Below are 21,529 nucleotides of genomic sequence, written 5' to 3' on the forward strand. Positions count from 1 at the left end.
TGAAAACTTTAAAGAAGTTGTATTTAAGCTGTTGATATACATATATATTAGACAATGCCATCTTATGATATAAAAAAGGTTACTATTTCGGTTCTGCAATGTTAGGCAATGCGGGTGGTGCCGCAAGGGGGGGGCGCCCCCCATATGTATCCGCCACTGCTCATACCCTCCATAGTTACGCCTTTGGTCCTTGTTACGCCACTGACTACGATCATCATCAATGACCAATTTAAACTTCCACCTGACGGGTAGCGCACTCTTACGGCATTCGCTTCAACCCGCCCTCAGCCATGTCCCTTCCCGCCGTCGACACCTGGTGGCCAGAAGACGAACTCTATCACGAAGGCTCTCTTCTCCACCTGGCGTAGGTGATGTTTGGACGTCCGTCGGCAGGGGCAACGGGGAGCGGGGAGGGGCGAGGAAAGAGAGGAGGCTGAAAGCGGGGAAGTAGAAGTTTCGGTGGGGAAGCCTTCCTTCACAGAGACACCTGTCCTGTGTACGTGGTGGGCATCTCACGGAAGGGGGTTTTTGAGACACAAAACACACTGAGACAAAGAGTGCATTTAGAGGTGCGCGGAGGAGAAGAATTGGCCGGCGTCGGTTCGCCTACACCGTGTGTCGTGTTTTTGTGTGATGTGCTTGGGAGTGGTGGTTGCCACCACGTTGGTGTGATATCTCTCAACCTCTGTATTCTTTTTTTGCCCGTTGTTTTGTGGTTGTTCACCTGTGCGAAGCGCAGTCCCGGCCGTGGAATGATACCGGGTTGGATTACCCTTGTCGGCGAGTCAAGTCAGTAGAGGACTGCGTCGCCTTCTCGGTGAGTACAGCTACGGTCGTCACGGTGATCATCATAATTGCTGAATATTTGTTTCCGTGCATGGAAACGTCGAATAATTTTCAACGGAGGTTTCGAGAAACATCCCTTAAACTTCAGCGATGCGGATATCGCTGTTAAAACCTCGTAACTGTCCCTTCCAATCGACAAATTAATCGCCGGCCTGGGTGGCAGCGGGTTCTTGTCTGCCACACGAGAGATCGCGGGTTCGAGTCCCGCCTGGGTAGGTTACCTCTACCCAGGGGATGGATGTTCGGATTGTTGAGTTAAAAACACCGATTTAAAAAGGCTATGGTGCTATTTTCGTTGTTACAGGAATAAATAAATAAGCAACAAACATTGACAGTTGTTCATACGTACGGGTATATGATGGGAGAAAACCCAGAAAACCTCTCTGTTGAATATGTAACTCGCCGCGAAAGACCCCAGAAGGATCCGCTAGAAGCTCAAGAAGAATTAAGTAACGCATTCTGGATGTAATGTGTATAAAAATAGATGGAAACTGTTTTAAAGATGTAGGCCAAGCCAAATGGCATTTAATGGTTAAAGGAAGTATAGGTATCACCACACGGTAATGGTTTTAGAGTGTATTTTTCAGTAGCGATCATTACGAGATGTCTTAAGTCTCAGTAACTCTGTAGAAATATCGTCGTGCCTCGGAGTTCGTTTGTCCGAAAATTTTCCCTTCTGTTGGAAGGCCTTCTACTCGGAAGAGCAGGAGGAAAACTCCAACGAATAAATTCCCTGACCGGCAAAGAAAACGATCAACGTTGCGGTTGCCATGGAAGGGTTTCAATACAGTGCATATTCGTGGGTGTTTGCATGTGAAGTACTATGACATTCTCCACTCTCAAGATTGGGAAACCAATTTATATCCCACAACAGTAGTGTAACTAGGAATATGCTTTGGGGGGATGGGGTGGCAACCCCCCAGGCATCAGGGGGTCCGGGAAGATTTTTGAAAACTGACATGCCTGGAAATACATTTTACATCATTTTGGCACTAAAAATTCAACTTTAAGCAGATGCAGTTATTATATGTCTAAACTAGACAATAGTTTTTAATAATTCTTTTATTGCCCTGAGGCTTTGGGGGGGGGGGGGGGGGAAGGAATCTATCCCCTCATCTCCCCCATAGTTACGCCGCTGAAAGGAAGTATAGGTATCGCCTCACGGTAATTATTTAAAAGTGTATTTTTTGAGTAGGGATCATTAAGAGCTGTCTTAGCTCTCAGTAAATCTGTAGCAATATCGTCTTGCTACGAAGTTAGTTTTTCCGAAAATTTTCCTCAGTGTTGGGAGGCCTTTTACTAGGAACAGCAGGAGGAAAACTCCGACAAATTAATTCCTAGGCTGGCATAGAAAATGATCAACCTTGCAGTTGCTATGGCAGTATTTCATTAAGTGTTTCGTGAGTGTTTGCATGTGAAGTACTACGACATTCTCCACTCTTAAGATTGGGAAACCAATTTATATTCCACGGGGTATATTATTCTTACACACCTCTTTAAATCAATTCATTTCCCGTAAAAGCCTCATCATGCTGACGTTATTCCACTTTCCTCCATGCAGGCCATCTTTAAGATCTCTTATTCTTTATAACTTATCTTCCTGAAAATGCTCATGTGGAATAATTTGACCTTACACGTCTTGAACCTGTGTGGAGCTGTTGAAATACCGAAAACTTTCGTGAAACTGATGTGAGCGGTTTTGAATACTCCAACCCCAAGAATGTTATGTGTCCGACTTGATACTGTCTTCCGTCTGCTGGAAATACTTTGACCTCCCTTATGTGACTCACTTGAAAAACAGTTTATGGGGTGAATGAATCTAAGTTTCTAATTATTGTAGACCGAGATTGTGCATTGTATTCTTGTTTCTGGTATCTTCTCGGTATAGCAGGGTCCTTCTATTTTAAGATTACTTGAAGGCAGTTTTTAATTGAAGATCATGCATTTATGAACTTCTTCACGAGACTGTCGTATATCGGACTGCATCTAATAGATTAGTTTTCCGCACGAATGGAATTGCAATGGGAAATCTTCGATCCAAAAGTAATCTAGTCTTACATTTATTGCGTGTTTTTTCTCTCCCTGCCCTATTGATCTTCACCATCTTCCCATGACTCTTTACGTTTCTATTCACTCTCCGTGAATTCATTACTGACGAGAAGCTCGAGATTCTTCCTGCTAAACGTCGAAGCTGTTTCGGAAGACTTGCCTTCTGACCGTTATGGCCCGAGGTGTTCTCTCGGCTTTTCAAATGAGGGAAACATTATTTCCGTTATTAAGACACCGGCTTCGGATGCTTTTGAGAGAACGGGATGGGATGGTGGTGAAGTTTCCTACCTGCTGCGATGGGTTTTCGGAAATAAAAAAACGAGAAAAGGTTTGCCGGCCGTATAATTGGCGAGGGCCCGTGTCAGGTGACGTGGGAGGATTGTCAGGGTGCGGCTCTCTCAACAATGAGCCAGGGATCAACTGGATGCCTGAGTTCATTGTTATCCAAAGACCAAAAGAAGGCTGTTTTCGTTGTTGTATCCACTTCAAAAGTTGTGTTGTGGTCCATTATTTTTGACTCCAGGACTGTCGTTTCCTATGAAATTATCATGCTGGTAAATTCAGGCAGTTTCGATGTAAAGCACCTCGCCTGCCAAACAAGCGGTCGCGGGTTCGAGTCCCGCCTATTACTGAATCGGGTTTGCCCTGGAGTGCAGGATTATTAATTGTTTTCGGAGAAATCCCATTATTTATTTAAGCTCTTTGATACTATTTTTTGTCTGGATAAAAGGAGTCCTCTGGTTTGGCCACCGGCTTGTGATTTTCGTTCAGGATTAGATGCCTGTTTGCCATGGTCCACCGCGAGGATGTTTGGAGGTGATTCGAAAAGATGAACCCCAATTTTCGCAACGTTTAATATCTCGTCAAAGGCATGGATCGATTTTTGCGGGAACGGGCGAAGTGGTTACCCAAGGACCCCAGCAGCGACGTGGTCAGGGCCTCACTCAGTGATTCAGCCCGAAGGTTAGTTTGGATAAGTGAGGGTAGAACTCATCCCGGACCAGGCCACATGCGTGTGAAATTCACACATTCAGGGAAGGGGGGGGGGGGGCTAGTTCCTTTCCCAGGGCCACCTCACACTTCGAGGATTTTTGTTTGGAATGTCTAAAGGCTTCGCCAGGTATTCGAACCCAGGACCCCTCTATCAGCAGCCATATGATCTTCCCACTTGGCCACCACGCTCCTCAAACGGCGAACGCCCCCTAAAAAAAAAGTCTGATGAAACATTTAGATAAGCATTTTTTTAAAGACTTGAACGAAATAGTTTAATTAAAATTCTAAAGTTACTGTGTTTTCAGTTCTCCTTATACCTGAGTAAAAATGTCCACAACTTTATGTCAACCCGATCTCTGCATTTTCGCTGGCTATCCTGCCAGCGTCTTCAGGTCGAAGAAACTGTTGTCCACAAACAAGCTGACGCGGAAGGAAACCCTGAAGGAAAGCAGAGATCAAACCATCGCCGCGGAAACCTACGTTCTAACATTATGTTGGTGGTGGTATTTGGAGGAGGCGACCGACAGCTGAGGTCATTTGCGCCATGAGGGTCGGGTAAGGAAGGAAGGGTGGAGAGAAACCCGGCGTCGGCATTAGCCTGCTCTTTAACGAAAGGCGCCAAGGGGACCACGGATTAACGTCCCATCCGACGGACGGAGTGTTGCGCTTGAAATGTTCTCCACACGACATTCAAGCAGGGCAGTCACTGAAAATTCTCTGCTACTGCCGGGATTTGAACCCGAGCCCGCCGGGTGGGAAACCAACACTCTAGCCACCACACCAACCCGATCCCCCAAACTTTATGTCAATCCATCTAAAATGCCAAGTCTTACTAACCTCATTAAAACTGAGGGCTCAAAATTTTTGTGAGACAAAGAGGTGCACAATATGGATATTAGGATTTTGATTTTAGAACACTCGCTCATAAGACTGAAAAATAGACTAAGCCTTTTAGATAAATTCAAGAGCAGTGTCTTTTCTGACGAAGTTAACCATATCTTACGGACGCCAACATACTACGGAATGATCAGATCATATGAATAAAATAAGAGAGATAGATTGTAGAACAGACAGATTCCGAATGTCATTTTTGCCACGATCTATAAGAGATTATAACGGCAGCAATAGAACTCGTAAGTAGATTGCATGACTTGTAGTATAGCCTACTAGCCTATGTAAAAATTAATGCATGTTTCTCAATTCAATTATTATTTCTAACAGCATATAGTAGTATAGTTTGTTAGTATACGGGACGTTTTTTTAGACGGTGTGGTGTGCATGTGGGAGTCCAAATGCATGCTGCATGCTGGTGATTGATCACCCCCTGCCAAACACCCTAGAGGTGGCTCGCAGGGTATTATGTAGATGTAGAAGACTTTGGTACACGGGATGGTCAGCAAAAATGAATTACAAATGTTTAGGCCCTGGGGCCTCGCAGAGGTGGGGACTCTGGCCAGTCCGCCTCAGTGTAGGAATAAGGTAAACATGGAGTAGCTACTCCGAAGAATCACAAAAGTGACCTACCACAGCCACTCAATCGGAAAAAGCAAATACACACAAAAACGTTCTCAACTCCTAGGGAACATTTGCAAGGGTAGATGGGTGGCCGCCTGGGATGCCTAAGCTTTTAAATGTCTTGGCCATTCATCTTTTCGTATCTCCATTGTGGCTGTAGAGCTCACCTTCACTATTCTATGTTTGGAAATTTTCAAAGGTATCGCCTTGATATGAACCCGGGACGTTTAGCACTAAAGCACAACCGCCATTCCACTTACGATGCTCTCTATTTTTTGCGCAAATCTTTTCCTCCAAATCGATGGATTGTGATTACTAAGTAAGCGCAGAATATTGGATAGAAATCCTCCCATATTATGCGAATTTCTAATCTTCAGTCACTCAGAAGAAAATTTTAAGCAGCTTTAATATGCTTCCGTAAAATTTCAGTTTTACAACATCGAAATTTCTTGTAAGTCTTTGCGTTTATTATAGAATACTTAGGGGTTTCGTTTTGTATTAAAATGAGGACGATTTGCCATATTTAGGCACAACTGATTACCTCAAGGATCATTTCTTACCGATGTTCTGGTCGAATTTGAGTAAAATGTCATCTTTAATCTAAATTCATTTACATCTAAAAAAAATCTCGAAATACCATTTTAGATTGTAATGATTATTTCAATTATTATCGTATCTAATTTTAATGGAATTTTTTTGTTAATAAATATAACTCTTGTAATACATTAAGCATGGTGCCATGTGGCATTGGATCTTGGTCGGTTTCTGTAGCGGAACGAGGAAAATTGTAAATGTTTGAAAAGCAGTTTATCGCCTGATGCTGGAGACGAAAATGTTAGACAATTTCACAAAAACGGTGGATATAGGAAATTCCGACTATAAGTTATTCTGGTAGAGAAGATTTAGAATGGATTCTGATCATTAAACTGCAAAGTATCTTGATAACATGTTACTGGTTGCGGAAGTGATTTGTTAGAAGTTATCGTGGGAGAACAGGGATGAAGTTCGTCTAGCCTACAGGTAGATATGATAAAGTAGAAAGTATGAATGCCTTGGACAATTTCATGATGGGAGAGAGCAGAGGAATAGCTGTAGCTATTATGTCCTTGTATTAATGGATGTCTCAGTGATGTTTATAGTTCACGGTGACGTAATGACCTCCATTGTTTCTTTAAGGCTCATCAGCTGTCACCTATTGAAGGATGAGTGTGGCGTCCTTACCTTCTCCATTCTCTTTGAAGCGTGCAACTTTTTCTTCGTTATGAGGCTTCATTGTTAGCATCTCACAGTTTATCCATGATTGGCAGTCTGGGAATTTTTTTGCATCCGCTTGTATTTTCTCCAGCTATTTTTGCGCTGAATTTCCTGTGGTAAAGTACTATCCTCGGTCAAAAATAATTTTTCGAACTAGCTTTCCCTTTAATCCAAGAAGTTTTAATCGAAAAATCTAAATTAGCTTTCTCCCTTAGAGAATTCCAAAGGAAGCTGAGAATCGCTTGTATTTAATGAAATATATTGCCGATTTATGTGGCTTTACATAGAGTATTTTAAGAAATATTATGGCAGTCTCTCCTCCCTTCTTGAGTTTACCTCTTCAACTCACAGTAAGGTCTACCCCTTTCATGCTATCTAAAAATCCTATTCGTTTCCTTCTTATCCCTCGGTTACCTTAAATTTCTACCATCTAACACTGTTGTCAACATCCCCTCCATGCTAAGTACTCGCACCATCCATACCTTTTGTCTCCTCCGTATCTCACCTAAAAGCTGCATCCCCTCAGCCACCATTTCCAGCACTTCGTCGTTCCTCCTCCTCTCCGTCCACTGTACTTTTCTAGTTACCAAACAAAAATTAGAGCTAACCCGTTTGTTGTGTGTGCCATCTGACGTCACTTATCTTAAAACATGGAAGTCGTGTGTTTCAGCGCAATTGCAATTACGTAGATTTGAATTATAAATTGACGATATCTCCAATGGACTTATGATTTGAGATTTGGTATCATGGCTGGTACAGGTTTCTTTTGACGCCATTTCCCGAAAGTGAGCTTATACTCTATGTGCAACAAGGATGAAATTCGCCTCGAAGAAATCATTTGATCTAGCCGGGATTCGAACCTGGATCTCCCGATTGCGGGTGTGCCATGCTGGCAGCTACACCGCCAAGCCATCTTTGTTCTAAGCGAATCTCAGACAGTGGTTTAGTAAGCACGACCTCCGTCTGCTGCGCCACAGTGTGGAAACGAGACGTGAACACCTTGTTCGGTTAACCCAGTCTGAGATTCGCCCAGGAAAATGATTGTTTCGAGTTGCAACTCAGGGGCGCAGTTAGGAATTAAGGGTAGTGGGGTTTTTTGGCGCAACTAATGCTGGGGGGTCTGAGGGTGTGGAGCATAGGGGGATCTAGGGGGGGGGGGACACGGGGGCACGTGCCCCCCCCCCCCCCAGACGCCTAGAAAATGTGCAATATTTTTAATACGGTCCCATTATCATTGCGTTCGTTCTGTATTACGAGGTATCCTTGTGCCCCCCCCCAGAACAAAATCCAATATTAATTCAATCCCCCCAAAATGGGGGGATTGGATTAATATTGGATAATATTGGGGGGGTTTATCCCCCAAATCCCCACCCCCTCAACTGTTGCAACTGATAGCATGCCTGACCAGCAATTGATAAATCCGGGTTCAAATCCCTGCTAAATAAAAAATGTTTTCATGGCGAACTTCGTCTTTTGTGTATATCTGTATGAATGTATTCCGTTAACAAACCGCAGCATCCGTTATTCTTTGAATTTGGAAGTTATGTTTAAATTGCGACTTTGGCAAAGTCGTATTTACTTTAACGGTACCTTTTTTAAATGGAGAATTTCATTCTTGGTGTATACACTTTGCACCCGTGCGCGTGACTGCGTACAAAGTCACTTGTGCTTAAGGAAAAACTCTATACCCTATGCGGGACTTCGTCTTCGGGTGTCAATTGGCCTTTCGTACGGAGAATGATCTATTCAGAGCACCGGAAGCGCAATTACCTCACGGGAGGGATGATGTCTCGCTGGTGATTGCTCGCTCTTCCGCGTCGTGGCCTCGCCTCCAAGTGAGGAGGGCAGAAATTGCCCCGCGACGCGACGGAAGCCACCGCCGCTTTCATTTCCCTAGCGCTTTCTCGACGAGGAGGTGAATTTTTGTTCTGCTTGGCATCCAATTTCCTCGAGCGCCAAATTCCGGCGTGCAACTCGAGGAACGGAATATTTTAGGCTCATCCAGCGAAGGGAGGATTGTGTCCTCAGCAAAAACTCTGGACATTATAATTAAGCCGATGGGAATTTGAAACCACTAAAAAGCAGGCTAAGCTAAGCAGAGCAAAAGTGATAACCAGAGCTCAAAATAAGAATAAATATATCAAACGATATTGAATATACTGCTGACATTTAACGTGTATGATCTTCGTACTTGCATTACTTATATTCTATGGCACACAACGGTACTAATAAATTTTCAATTGCTTAATTGATTTCGTAGTTAGAAGAGATTTGCGTTGTTTAAAACAAATCCATCAATTTTCGTGGTATAAACAATTTGTTTCCTAAAAACTGTTAATAATAGATCTGGCTTTCTTATATCAAAATTCCAAGGTAATGGAACGAAAACTATGGGAATACCAAGCTCTCAAAGTTGGGAAACTTGATTTTATGGGCAAAAAACGGGTATTTTTTAATAAAAAATTTAGTGCAGAAAATACTATTAGGCGGAATTTTTTTTTAAGTAAATGATCCAACGTGAAAATAAATTCTCTTTCGTATGCTTTCTGTTGCATAGAAATTGATTGCCTCGTTTAGACGATAGAGCTCCTCAAACTCGGGTGTCTTGCTTTTTTTACAGACAGTAGGGCTAATTTATTAGAGGAATTAAGATTTTCTGGTCGTTACACATTTTTTTTGCCAAAGTTTATCGTTACCAATACCATATGGAACAATTCTAACTTCATTGTGGAGTAAACCGTACTTTATCAGCTTTAACCTAATATTATCTTCACTTATTTCACGTTAAAATTGGAGTATAGAGTATACATTCGGGTGCCTGTATAAGCATGGAAAAAGAACCCATCGGACCCATCTCAAAATGCGTGGCAAATCTACATCCACTGGACTAAGATAGACCCGACCATTGCTTGGAATTTGCTTGGAGATATGGCGTGCTAAATGATATAAGCCCTTAGTTGGAATTAGAAGGAAAGCTTTTTCCCTTTTTCAGCCCGTTTTAAATATTTCCGCTGAAAAAATTATGATGATTAATTAAAGTATGATTATTGTTATGCAACGTAATTTATCTCCTTGTTACAGTGGCGTAACTAGGAATATGCCTTGGGGGGGGGGGGGGTGGCGACCCCTCCCCCCAGCCAAAATTTGGTAAAATTTTTGAAAAATCAAGTGCGTGGAAATACCATCATTCCCTTGAAGAAGTGACTACCAGTCGGTCACGAAACGTCGGGGCAATCTCCACTACGTCACGCGGCATACACTCGTATGTCTCTCTCTCTCTCTTTAAAACACCATGAGCCGTGAAAGCTTCAATCAAGAATTACATTTTACATCATTTTGGCACTAAAAATTGAACTTTAAGCAAATGCATTTACATGTGAAAACTAGACAGGATTTTAAAATGTTTTTTTTTATTTCTCTGAGCCTTTGGGGACGGGATCTATCCCCTCATCCCCCCATAGTTACGCCACTGCCTTGTTACCTGTGCATTGAATGGCAAACGAAATAGGCGATACGACTTTCGCGTATTGCTATTATTTTGTCGCCCACTGACAGTACTTGGCGCACGCAATAAGGCGCGGCACAAGCGAAGTATATAGATTTTTAACGGCCAGTAAGCTATAAAACCTTTTGCATTCCTTTTACGATACTTTTAATGGGGCTCAAGTTCTTGCATTGTCTTCCAGGAACAATTCCGTAAGATATTCTCCTCTTGTTAATATGCCAGTATCGACCTGACCTGTTTTACAATTGACGCTTCAATCCGTCCTATTCCATGTATTTAGGTAGAAAAAAGCGTGGGATCGAGCCGACGTTTTTACTCGTGTGTGTGTAATACGTCTGACGAGCTTTATTTCGTCAGCATAAGACGTCATGGCTCTTTGACGGTGATGATGAAACGAGAGAAATGATTGCAGAGGCTGTCTAAGAATAGGCGTTTTAACTAACTGGCAGGTCTTGGCAAGATACAGTCCAAGGAGTATTTGAAATGCTAAATACAAAAAACTTGTGACTTGGGTATTTGAAAAACAAACTACAAAATAATACTTTAAATGCCTTTTAAAATGCAAAATGCATTTGTATGGAAACTGAGGGATCTTAAAATAATATAACTTGCCCTGGCTCGTTATGGATAGTTTCAAAGATGAATGAAAGGATTCTAATGAAAACGAAATAATCTCAGAAGCATAATGTTACAGAAGTGTTGTCAGAGCTACTTCAAAAGTATTTTACAAATGTATTTCTTATTTTAGGAGTGGTAAAATAGCAAAAATCTGTATTTGAAATACAAGATACATTCAGGTCGTGTATTTGTAATACCAAGTACAAATTACAAATGTATTTCAAACTTATATTTCAAAATACTTGTAATTGAAATGCTGCCCAGGCCTGCTAACAAGAAATGGAGGTTTGCCCAGAGGAAACAAGGTGTCAGATTGAAAGGAGGCGACTTCAGGTCAGAAGTAGCGATACGTAAATTGGGCCGTCTTATATAGAGGTCGGTTCTGACTCCTTCAGAACCGACCTCCGATCCCCCAAGTGCCTATTTGAGAAGGCCAAATGTATGCATCTGACCTGAAGACGCCAGCAGGAATGCTGGAGAAACTGTCGTCACCTAAGGACAACACAACGCGGAGGAACGCCCGAAAGCCGTGACAAATAAGGATCAGTAGTATTCGATGCCAGTTAGCAATCGTCTGGCCCACCTTTAGTTATCACTCACGTAGGCAGCAAGGGTATGACGGGTGCTTGCATAGGCGGATTAAGGGTGTGGCACGTGCCCCCTCTCACCAGACGCTTAAAAAATAGATTTTAATAGAAAAAAATAGATTTTAATATGGTTACCATTTTAGTTGTTTTTGTTTTGTGTACTACGGAGCCTCAATCATTTAATTCCATATAAATGACTTTCATATTAATTAAAGACAATGTTTCGTACAGTGATTGTTGTATGCATTTTTTAACCTCAAATATGAGAAGACCTTTTGCTTGTCAGGCCTTAGTCCCCCCTCAGAAAAAATCCTGGATCCTCCCTTAGGTGCTTGAGCACCCCCAAAAATTTTTTCAGCTTTCCCAAAAACATTTTTTAACGCCGCGGAAACCATAGATCCAACAACTGATCCTATTAAGTATCAGTATAAAGTACTGAATAGCGGTTAATTTGTATCCCTAGCTGCATCCACTTCTAATGAATGTTCCGATTCCTAGATGTATCCTTAGATTCCAATCACGACTCGCTATTACTAGCTGTGTCTATTTCTTCTGACGATTAATTGTACTCACGATTCGTCTGTATGCTCTTCCTTTATCTATTTTTCCTACTCGATACTTTGGTTTTGAAGTATCTAGGCACATCTTTAAAAAATGAGTGCCGATACCTTTGTAGCGGTTACAAATTATTGGACATATTTCTTTTGGATGCACAGTCTGAGCTGGAATTGGTGTGATATTTGACGTAGAGGTCTATTGAGTTAAGTTACGCCAAGTTGTTGTGAACGAGGCTTATGTGTCATCTAGCAATGTTCTCTTCTCTCTCTCTTGCTTAGCACTTCCTCGTTCCTTGTCCTTCTCTTTCATTTCATCTCCATTCTCATCCATACTCAACCACATTTCAAGCGCCTTAGCATCATTTTTCCACCTTCGCAACCCCATACTTCATTTAAGAACCTTCAGACATCTTTTTCTGTCTTCTCCTATGCTAATGCGCTCTCATTAACTCCTACCAGTTCATAAGTGGCTCCTTTAACGTCGCTGTTATCTTCAATGTAGGACTGAATTACTATAATTATTATTATAGGTTGGAAATTGTAGCCGTATTGGTTGTTACTAGACGCAAAATCCCAGGTTAACATCCGCGTGAGATATTTCATTCATATCTTTCCTCATCGTGGTGATACTTTATTATTACCGGAGTATCAGATGTTTGTGGGTAACCGCAGGAAGGGGTTGCCGCCGTAACCTTGGTATTATTCAGGCAGGTTGTCACTGTTTACAAGCAATGGCGCTCTTAATGATGGCTCGTTTTTTGGTGCTATTGGAGTGACATCTACGTCTGCCCTCCTCTTTCCATACTGGCGTTGAAATCATTTCGCTTCGATTGCTGTTTTGTTAAGTTGAAGAGGTAAATTTGTTTGTAGTTATAGCGTAGTTATGGAGAGCGGAGTCGCCCGGAGGGTTGGATTTTGGGCTTATGTTCGAAGGTCCCCAGTTCAAAATCACAAATCCCGGGTGGAGCTTTCGGATACCCCCAATCAGAACTCCTAAAATCGAGAGGTGGCCCAGCTACTCTTGAATATTTGGGATCTTCTGTCTATGGCTTGGTCTGGAGTGAGCCCTACCCTAATCACACCAAACTTCGGATTAAATCACTGATTGAGGGAGAAACAAAACTTATAGAAATTTGTTACAAGTCCATTAAAAAGTTGTTACAGTGTCGAATACGATAATCTCATTCGGTTCCGATCGAGATAAGCTTGACTTACAGTCCCTCATCACTGATATGAATATGCATGTAGATTCAGTGATCTACTTATATCCCTTTGTTACTATAGTAATAGTTTACCCCACCAGCTATTATCTGAACTTATGAACATTGATTTTTTACTTGCTCTTTATTTACTTGTACTTTGCCCTTGGCTTCCAGGGTCCTCTTAAGTACGAATGTGATCGTTAAGCTATTCTCGTGCAAAATGTCGTCACTCTTTCTGCAGTCCATCACCCCCGCGTCTACGCAAGGCTCCTCTTGCTCGGCTCGGAGACACGCATTGCTTTCCGCGGGCCACAGTTTTCCAAACTTTTTTCCGTCGGCGACATCCTAACCCACTTCGCAGATGAAAATGTGACTCGACGCCCTCGCTGAAATTTCGCCCTGGGAATAATTTTCTCACGTGTGCGCCTCTTTCATTTCTTTCTTTCTTTTGAACGGCGGTTTTCCTTTGGTAGCGTTAATTTTAATCTATTCACGTTCAAGGGCTACCGTCTTTGAATGGCGGCAGTCACATTTTTTGCCCCCAAAATTAATGCCACCTTTCAGGAATTGATTTGAAATTCCGATTATAGAAACGAGATAGTTATTGAATTGCATCGCAGTGGAATTCAGTTTTATTTTTTCTTTTAATTTGGAGAATTCTTTACGTGGCGTAGTCTTAAAATAACTAATAAATTCTTATATTTTCTCCGTTGGCTGTTATCTGAGTACGGTTTTGATCTTACTAGATGAATGCTGTTTGCTGAGTTGAGATTTCAGATACAAATATCAATATTTGGCTCAACTACTGCTTGTAGGCTTGTATAGACAGGAAACATAATGAAATACACTTTTGTATGTTCCACAAGAGTTTTTAATCCCGACCTAGGTTTCGGCAGTACACACTGTCATTATCAATAGACTTATAGATATCATTAGCTTTCCCCTCCCACCATCACCACCTCCTCCCTGCCTTAACCCCCCTCTCCCTAAGCTATATAAGCTCGCAAAATGTTTGTATATTCACCTTGATAATGACAGTGTGTACTGCCGAAACCTAGGTCGGGATTAAAAACTCTTGTGGAACATACAAAAGTGTATTTCATTATGTTTCCTGCGAACAAGTTCCACCAAATATCGCCATCCAACCTTAAGTTGTATAGACAGTCTTGCGTGATAATCGCATTAATGTTAGAATATGTCGTAACCAGTTGTCGAGCACTTGAACCAGTGTGGGAAGTACAAAGTGCCTTTTATTATTACTTTATGTATCACTTACTACTTCTGAAATCCTCTTGTATATATTTTTCGTATTATCTTAAAGGAGGCGAAAACATTTTCTTACCTTCGTATCGTTCCCATTTCGTTTAATAAAATTTTTCTTGTCTTTGAAGTTGACTGCATCGGCTTTTAGAGAATGTTTCTTAGAATATCCTTGCTGGTTCAAGGAATTAGTGGGAAAGAACAGTTAAGTAATTACCGCTTCCGTGGTCGTGTTTTTTTCATTTAACTCATCTCCTCTGCTTCAACCCTATTGCTTGCACGTGTTCTTTATGCGCTTATAACCGCTTGGGTGGATTTGAGTTGTGGCACGGCGTCTGTGCCCACATCAGTGGAAATTAAAGCGAAATGAGGTTTATGACTTGATGCAACGATGTTAATTAAATCGTTTGGTTCATGCTCCGTACTCCGGAAATTAGTAGTACAAAAAACTTTATCTCTTGTATATTCTATGGTCCTTTACAAAAAATGCGTTTGAATGTGAATCGACGACTTGTCGTTGACCATACGTATCTTGCGTGCAGAAGTTCATATTTAGCTGTGAGTGTTTTTAATTGTTTCTTTTAACATTTTTTCCTTGAGCTAAATTTTCTAATCCCATCAATAACCATGGACTGCGGTGGAATTTCCTCTACGCTAACTAGGCCTCAGCATAGGGTATATATCCAAGGTATGGTCCGCGGGCCACATCATGCCCGCAAAACATATCCCTGAGTGTTTACTTACAATTATTAAAATTGGCTCATCTAATCCGGAATTTGATTCAATGAAATTTTGAAGTCAAAACGACAGTATCATTCGGCACACTAATTGGTTGCATAAAGCTAAAGGCTGGAATTTAGTTTACCCTGATTTTTTTCCAATAAGTTTTTAATTTGTTTTCCATGTTTATGCTCTAATTTTTGAGGAAATTCAATTACTGGCAATGATTTGTTTTTTTATTGTTTTTAATCCCTTCGGCCCGCATAAATGGGAAATATATGATTTGGCCCTTACATTGAATAGTTCGGAGACTCCTGGCCCAGGGCCCCAAGATCAAGAGGACCCAACATTCAAATTTTTAGCAAAATTATAATTAGGTACTCTATTTTAACAACAGTCAACACAACGTTTTTTTCGACAAATATTTAGCTAGTGAAGAATGGAGAGGGTGAAATGGACGGAGAGGAAAAGGAACGACGAAGTGCTGGATATGGTTGGCGAGGAGAGAAAGCTTTTAGATGAGATACGCAGAAGACAGAAGGTTTGGATGGAGTTAGTGCTTAGCGGTGAGGGGATGTTGAAAATGGTGTTGGAGGGTAGAATGTTGGGGAAACGAGGGAGGGGAAGGAAAAGAATAGGATTTTTAGATAGATTGAAAGAGAGTAGGCCTTACAGTGAATTAAAGAAGGCAGTGCTGGAAGGAAAGGGAGGCTCCCAGATCACCTCTTTAGTACTCCATGGAAACCTACCTTAATCGGTAGAATACTATAATAATAATTTAGCTAGTGGAGTTGTATGCATGGTGTATGATATGGCCCGAAATAATACTTACACTCTCGGTGGGGATAGAGCTTGCTGATAGAATGCATTGCTTATGTTTTCCCCTTTAAATTCATTTATAGAAACATCTCGTGAAGATACTAATTCCAAAACTTTGTTAGAGCTCTTCGATTTATTTGCATTGGGTAGGTGTCCTATCTCATCTTAAGGTGGCTTGTGGGATAGTATGAAGATCTAAACCAACCTCCGGGTTGAATCGCTGAGTGAATGAGTATTGGCCGCAGCCAAGTCTTACCTCATGATGGACGAACGGAATAAAAATCCTCCCTTCTTCCTCAACGCCGGCCGGCGCTGGTCGCGGTGGCTATCGTCGTTCTCTTCGCTTGGCGGAGATGGAGGGGGTGCGAAATATTCCTTCCTCCGTCGGCGGAAAGGGGGGAGGGGTGCGAGGAAATTCAAGGTCACGGGTCACCGACCTCGAAACATTGCGGCAGAAATCTGCATGCGTACATTCAGGCGTATTCGGGTCGCGCAAGAATGATTTTCCCCTGATCTCACACCAGAAGGGCCTCCCCTTGCCCATCCGTCTGCGCTCCCCCAAATCTACATCTACATAATACCCTACGAGCCCTTGATAATCAAATTGCAATTGATAATTGAACACCGTATGCAGTGTAGTTTCTGTTAGTAGAGGTAGGCTTTTTCCAGAAATTCTTGACCACGCACTTTTCATAATATAATTTTTTATTTCCATTTACCACACTATCAGTTAATGGCAGAAAGGTCTTTTTCTAATTCACTACTATCGGATTCTTTATCAACTTCTCTGTATAAAACTGCGTCATCTGCAAAAAGTCAAATCTTTTTCGTGGTAGCAGTGCTAATATCGTAAATATATTGTATGAACAAAAGGGGTCCTATGACGCTTCCTTGGGGTACACCTGAAGTCTTTTTCACTGTCAATTGAACCCCTTTTATGGTTTTGCTTCTGCTAGAAAAGTTGGGATTTTTTCAGAAATTCATGACCGCACACTCGCTATAATTTAATTTTAATTCCCATTTACGATACCATTCGTTAATGTTAGAGAAGTCTCTTCTAATTCACTGGTATCGGATTCTTTAAAACTTTCTCTTTATAAAACTACATGATTTGCAAAGTGTCGAATCTTGCTCGTGACAGCAGTACCTACTAATATCGTTTATATATAGAAGAAACAAAAGGGGTCATGAGACGTTTCCCTGAGGTACTCCTGAAGTCACTTTCACTGTGTCCGAGCTATCTCTGTCCAAAACAATTATCAAATATCCCTGATCATTGAAAGAAATGGATTCCTGAAGGGCGTACTTTTCTCTAGGTAAGTTATGGAATTGGAAAGGAAGGGATTGGTACAAGGGGTGGGGTCAAGAAGTTATGTATACAAAGGATGAAATTCGCAAATAAAAATTATTTGGCTTAGCTGATATTCGATCCCAGATCTCTCGATTGCCAGTCCGTTATGCTTACAGTTACACCACCAAGTTACCTATTTCCATTGTGAATCTCACACGGGGTTTTCCAAAGAAGGGGTTGACGTCCCAATTCCACACTGTGGCACAGAGACGGAGACCGTGCTTAATAAGCCACTGTCGGAGAATATACCCTTCTTTGGCGCAAGTCCGCGACGATAGTTTTCCAAAGCACTGCATGGGGTGAATAGCGGTAATCGGGATATCCGAGTTCGAATCGCGGCCAAGGCGAATGAATTTTTCGACGCGAATTTCATTCTTTGGTGTATATAAATTTGCATCCGCGCGTGTGACTGCGTACGAAGTTACTTGTTCTATGAAGTGCTCAAGAAGTAAGCTATAGCGAGACATATGTTGTATCATTATTCTTGAATAGTTTTTTAAATCGCAGAAAATATATCAGAAATGCAAAACACTTAATTTGAAAGGGATGTGCATGTCATGATGGTATTGTGCTAACAGTCCAGTATACTAATGCTCAGAGCACAGTGGCAGATCATTTTGACGGCGAAATTGAGTTTATTACTTTTTATCACATGATGCTTCGAAGGGCAAATGAGTTTAAGAAAAGATGAGGAAGGAATTATGGGAGATGGAAAGTAAACAATCAGTGTGTAATTATGTGTATGGTGCCGTATTCGTCCCACTGATAACGAATTCGCTATTTGGAAGAAATGGATTCCCCGAGATCGCAATCTTTTCTGGGCAAGTTAAGACTTTGAGAAAGAAGGGATTTGCTGCAAGGGAGGTCAAGGAGTAAGCCGGAGCGCTAAGCACAAAAAAATGAGATTAGAAAACGAAATAACACGCAAACGTACGTAGTATTTCACTCACTCGCCGAAGAGATTTGCCTAAGGAACAATTTCTGTGTAGGTTTCTTGCACGTGCACACTCAGGTTTGGTAAGTTTTCACTTACCCTTGTGACCACACTATATAGATATACTGGCATTTCTTTCGACTAGTGTACAGCCTTAGAGCGTTTATTTAGTTTCCGCCCGGCGCGGCTGACAAGGAAGTTTATGAACAAACGCCGAATGATTAAATATAGGCGTTTGCGATATTGAGCCTTTTTGATATCGGAATGTGGTATTTTTGAAAATGAAAAATTGGCGATGATGAAAGCAACTATCGAAACGGTGACGATGAAAATATCTCCGTTAATTAACGTGATTTATCTCCCGATAAAAAATCGCATCCCGACGAAATATCGCGATACAGTATGCAATATATTGTGATATCGAATACCTATAGGATGATATATCATGATATCCAATATTTAGATTCATTACCTAGGGCTAATTACACGTACTCAGTCGTTCGCAGCAATTAACCTTTTTCGTTTTCCTTGTAGTTGGATCTTTTGGATTGGGGTTCTGTTCTCTTCTCGATGTGGTATTCTCGTGTTATTCAAGGGAAGTCGTTAGTTTTTTCTGACTCATAATTACCATTTGTTAACATTCTTATGGGATTAAAATGGAAAGGAATATTTGTTGCGTTGATAAGGAGATTACCCAGGCCGAGTTCTCTGATGTATCTTCGATATGGTGAATGAACGAGTCAGTTATGCCCAATTAACGCTTAAACTAAATGCATTTGATCTATGATGCTTAACGACTAATTCAAATGTGACTTATAGGGTTAACCATCGCTGAAGGTGAGCACGGAGGTTCGCCAAGTCCTCGTCATCCTCTTGCTATTACTAGTTACCTGTACTGGGCAGACTAGATTGAACCTCGGTCGTTAATGACTGCATGCATTTGTGCTCATATCAAGCATTTTTCCTCTCGCGCGGTCACCCACTTATTATGTGAAACTATCTTTTCATTTTTCTTAATTCTTGCACTGGGGTAAAATACATTGATTATGCGAAGATGAGATGGATCCTCAAGCTAGATTCTGGCTGTGGTATAGGTTATTTTTTGGAGTTCATTTTTTCCTCTCCATGAACGTTTCACGAGATGTAGATGTGCGAGATTGGGGAAACTTTTTGATAGCCTCCTAGCCACTCTCCAAACCCAACGCTCGACCGTGGGAATTTGCCCGTGAAATTTCTCATCATTATACTCCAGGAGAAATTAATATCTGCCACTCTTCGAAAGGCAACAAGCGTGCTGTGGAGCAGCTGTCTCCTGCGAACCTTTTGAACCAAAGGTCGTACGTATGTTGTAAATGAAGTACGATGCCGTTATCGGTGATATTTTACTCCCTTTCTGTGGTGATGTTCACCGGTTAAATTTCCAATGGGTAGGTGTTGTTTATGTATTTGCACTTTTAATAATATATTTATTTCTCCTTAAACAACGTACACATTTAAATATAATTCATACAAAACCAATTTTGGAGCTTTAGGTGACCTCAGAAGCTAATACCTGTGGGAGGGATCGCCTTCAGAAATACTATCGTGATATTGTGCCTATTCTTTAATAACAAAAAACACCTTCCAGATGAACTTTGGATACAGAAGTAATATCTAATAAAGATAAACTAAAGAATAAAGAATGGAATTGAAATAAAATTAACGAAATAAAAAAATTAATACTGTTTGAAGATATTTATATGAGATATATCCCATATTATTTTTGTTGCTAAAGAGCCAGAGCCAAGGTGAGAACGTGTTATGAAGGAGTTTGCGATTTATGAACTGTGGCACAATATATTGTTCTTTTTTTGTGATTTGGAGGAAATCAGTGGCGTGACTATGGGGGGATGAAGGGAGAGATTTTTATATCTCTCTATTCATGAACAGAAAGGAGCTTATGAGAGGCTCGCTATGTAAGAATTGAAACAAAAGGTTAGTGAAGAGTCTGATCTGGAGTGTAGCTCTTTACGATGCAGAAACGTGGACACTTAAGAAAAAGGACGAGAAAAGACTGGAGGCATTTGAGATGTGGGTGTAGCGAAGAATGGAGAAGGTGAAGTGGACGGAGAGAAGGAGTAAGGATGAAGTGCTGGACATGGTGGGTGAGGAGAGGCAACTTTTAGATGAGATACGGAGGTGAGAGAAGGCATGGATGGAGCTAGTTCTTAGCGGGGAGGCGATGTTGAAAACAGTGTTAGTGGATAGAATGATAGGTAAACGAGAGAGAGGAAGGAAAAGAATAGGATTTTTAGATAGAATAATAGGGAGTAAGCCTTATTGTGAATTGAAGAGGGAAGTGGTTAATGGGGAGGGAGGATTCCAGAATTCTTCTTTAGCACTCCATGGAAACCTACCTTAATCGGTAGAATACTTTAATTATAATAACTTCTACAAAGTTAATTCACCCACCATCAACTTCTATCGTTGGACTTGAGAATCCTATAATTTCATGTCCGTGGATTGGGGATGGGCAAGCCATTGTTTACAGTTCATGGCATGGATTTAGCCTTGAGAGTGTGAATTGTTGAATCACAATCCTCCCGTATTCGACCCCTCCATCCATATGCCGTGTTACGCTACTTGTCCGCTCGTGGCAGTGAAAACGAATGTGTGGCTTCTCCAAGTGTGTTGCTCTGCTCGCGAATTAAATTCTTCCGCTCTGTTTTTACTTGGGAAGCTGTAAGTAAATTCATGAGTAGCATACACGTACTGTTTCTTTGATTTTTTAGAGGGAATCTTGGTCTAGACGGCGGCATATCTTCATGAAATCAGCCGCATGGCAAATCATTTTTACAAATACGTTGGTATATTTTAGTGAAATGTTCTTATTTGTATTTTATTAACCATTTATAAAATAAATAACAAAAACAAGTTGCCTATCCTGAGGGAAAAGTTGTATTTTGAAAATTCTCCTCAAGGAAATTCGTGTGTCTCATTCTAGATTCGACCTCTAATAAAGCCCTCTCTTACGAAATTTTCAGTTGTGGGTTTATACGCCAGGGAAGGATAGGAAATCGGAATATAAGTGACTTTTTTTATCGAAAGCGATAATATGTCAATTTAAAAATTATACTCGACCTGAGCCTGAAAGCTTTTTCTCTGGAAGGAGTCATTGTACCAAATTAACACGTCGGATAAATTACTTTGCATTTCATCTGCCGCTACCTTGTAAAAACTTTTAAATTATTTGTTATACTTAGGTAATGTGACAGATAATAAATGCCACTTGAATTCCATGTTATGTACAAATTTTGAGTGGTGTTCACTTCCATACAAA

The 21,529-nt window shown here is 41.2% G+C and overlaps 1 protein-coding gene across 4 annotated transcripts in view; it reads left to right on the forward strand.

The window, feature by feature from the left end:
- The first annotated feature begins 461 nt into the window (after window positions 1–461).
- The window catches only part of LOC124167720 (myosin-VIIa), a 255,992-nt gene continuing 234,924 nt past the window's right edge, over window positions 462–21,529 (forward strand). For all 4 annotated transcript variants that reach the window (XM_046545727.1, XM_046545729.1, XM_046545728.1 and 1 more), the window contains exon 1: window positions 462–817. The gene's annotated coding sequence lies outside the window, so the exon portion shown is untranslated. The remainder of the gene's footprint in view (window positions 818–21,529) is intronic.

Source organism: Ischnura elegans, chromosome 11 (assembly GCF_921293095.1).
Source record: "Ischnura elegans chromosome 11, ioIscEleg1.1, whole genome shotgun sequence".
Lineage (NCBI taxonomy): Eukaryota > Metazoa > Arthropoda > Insecta > Odonata > Coenagrionidae > Ischnura > Ischnura elegans.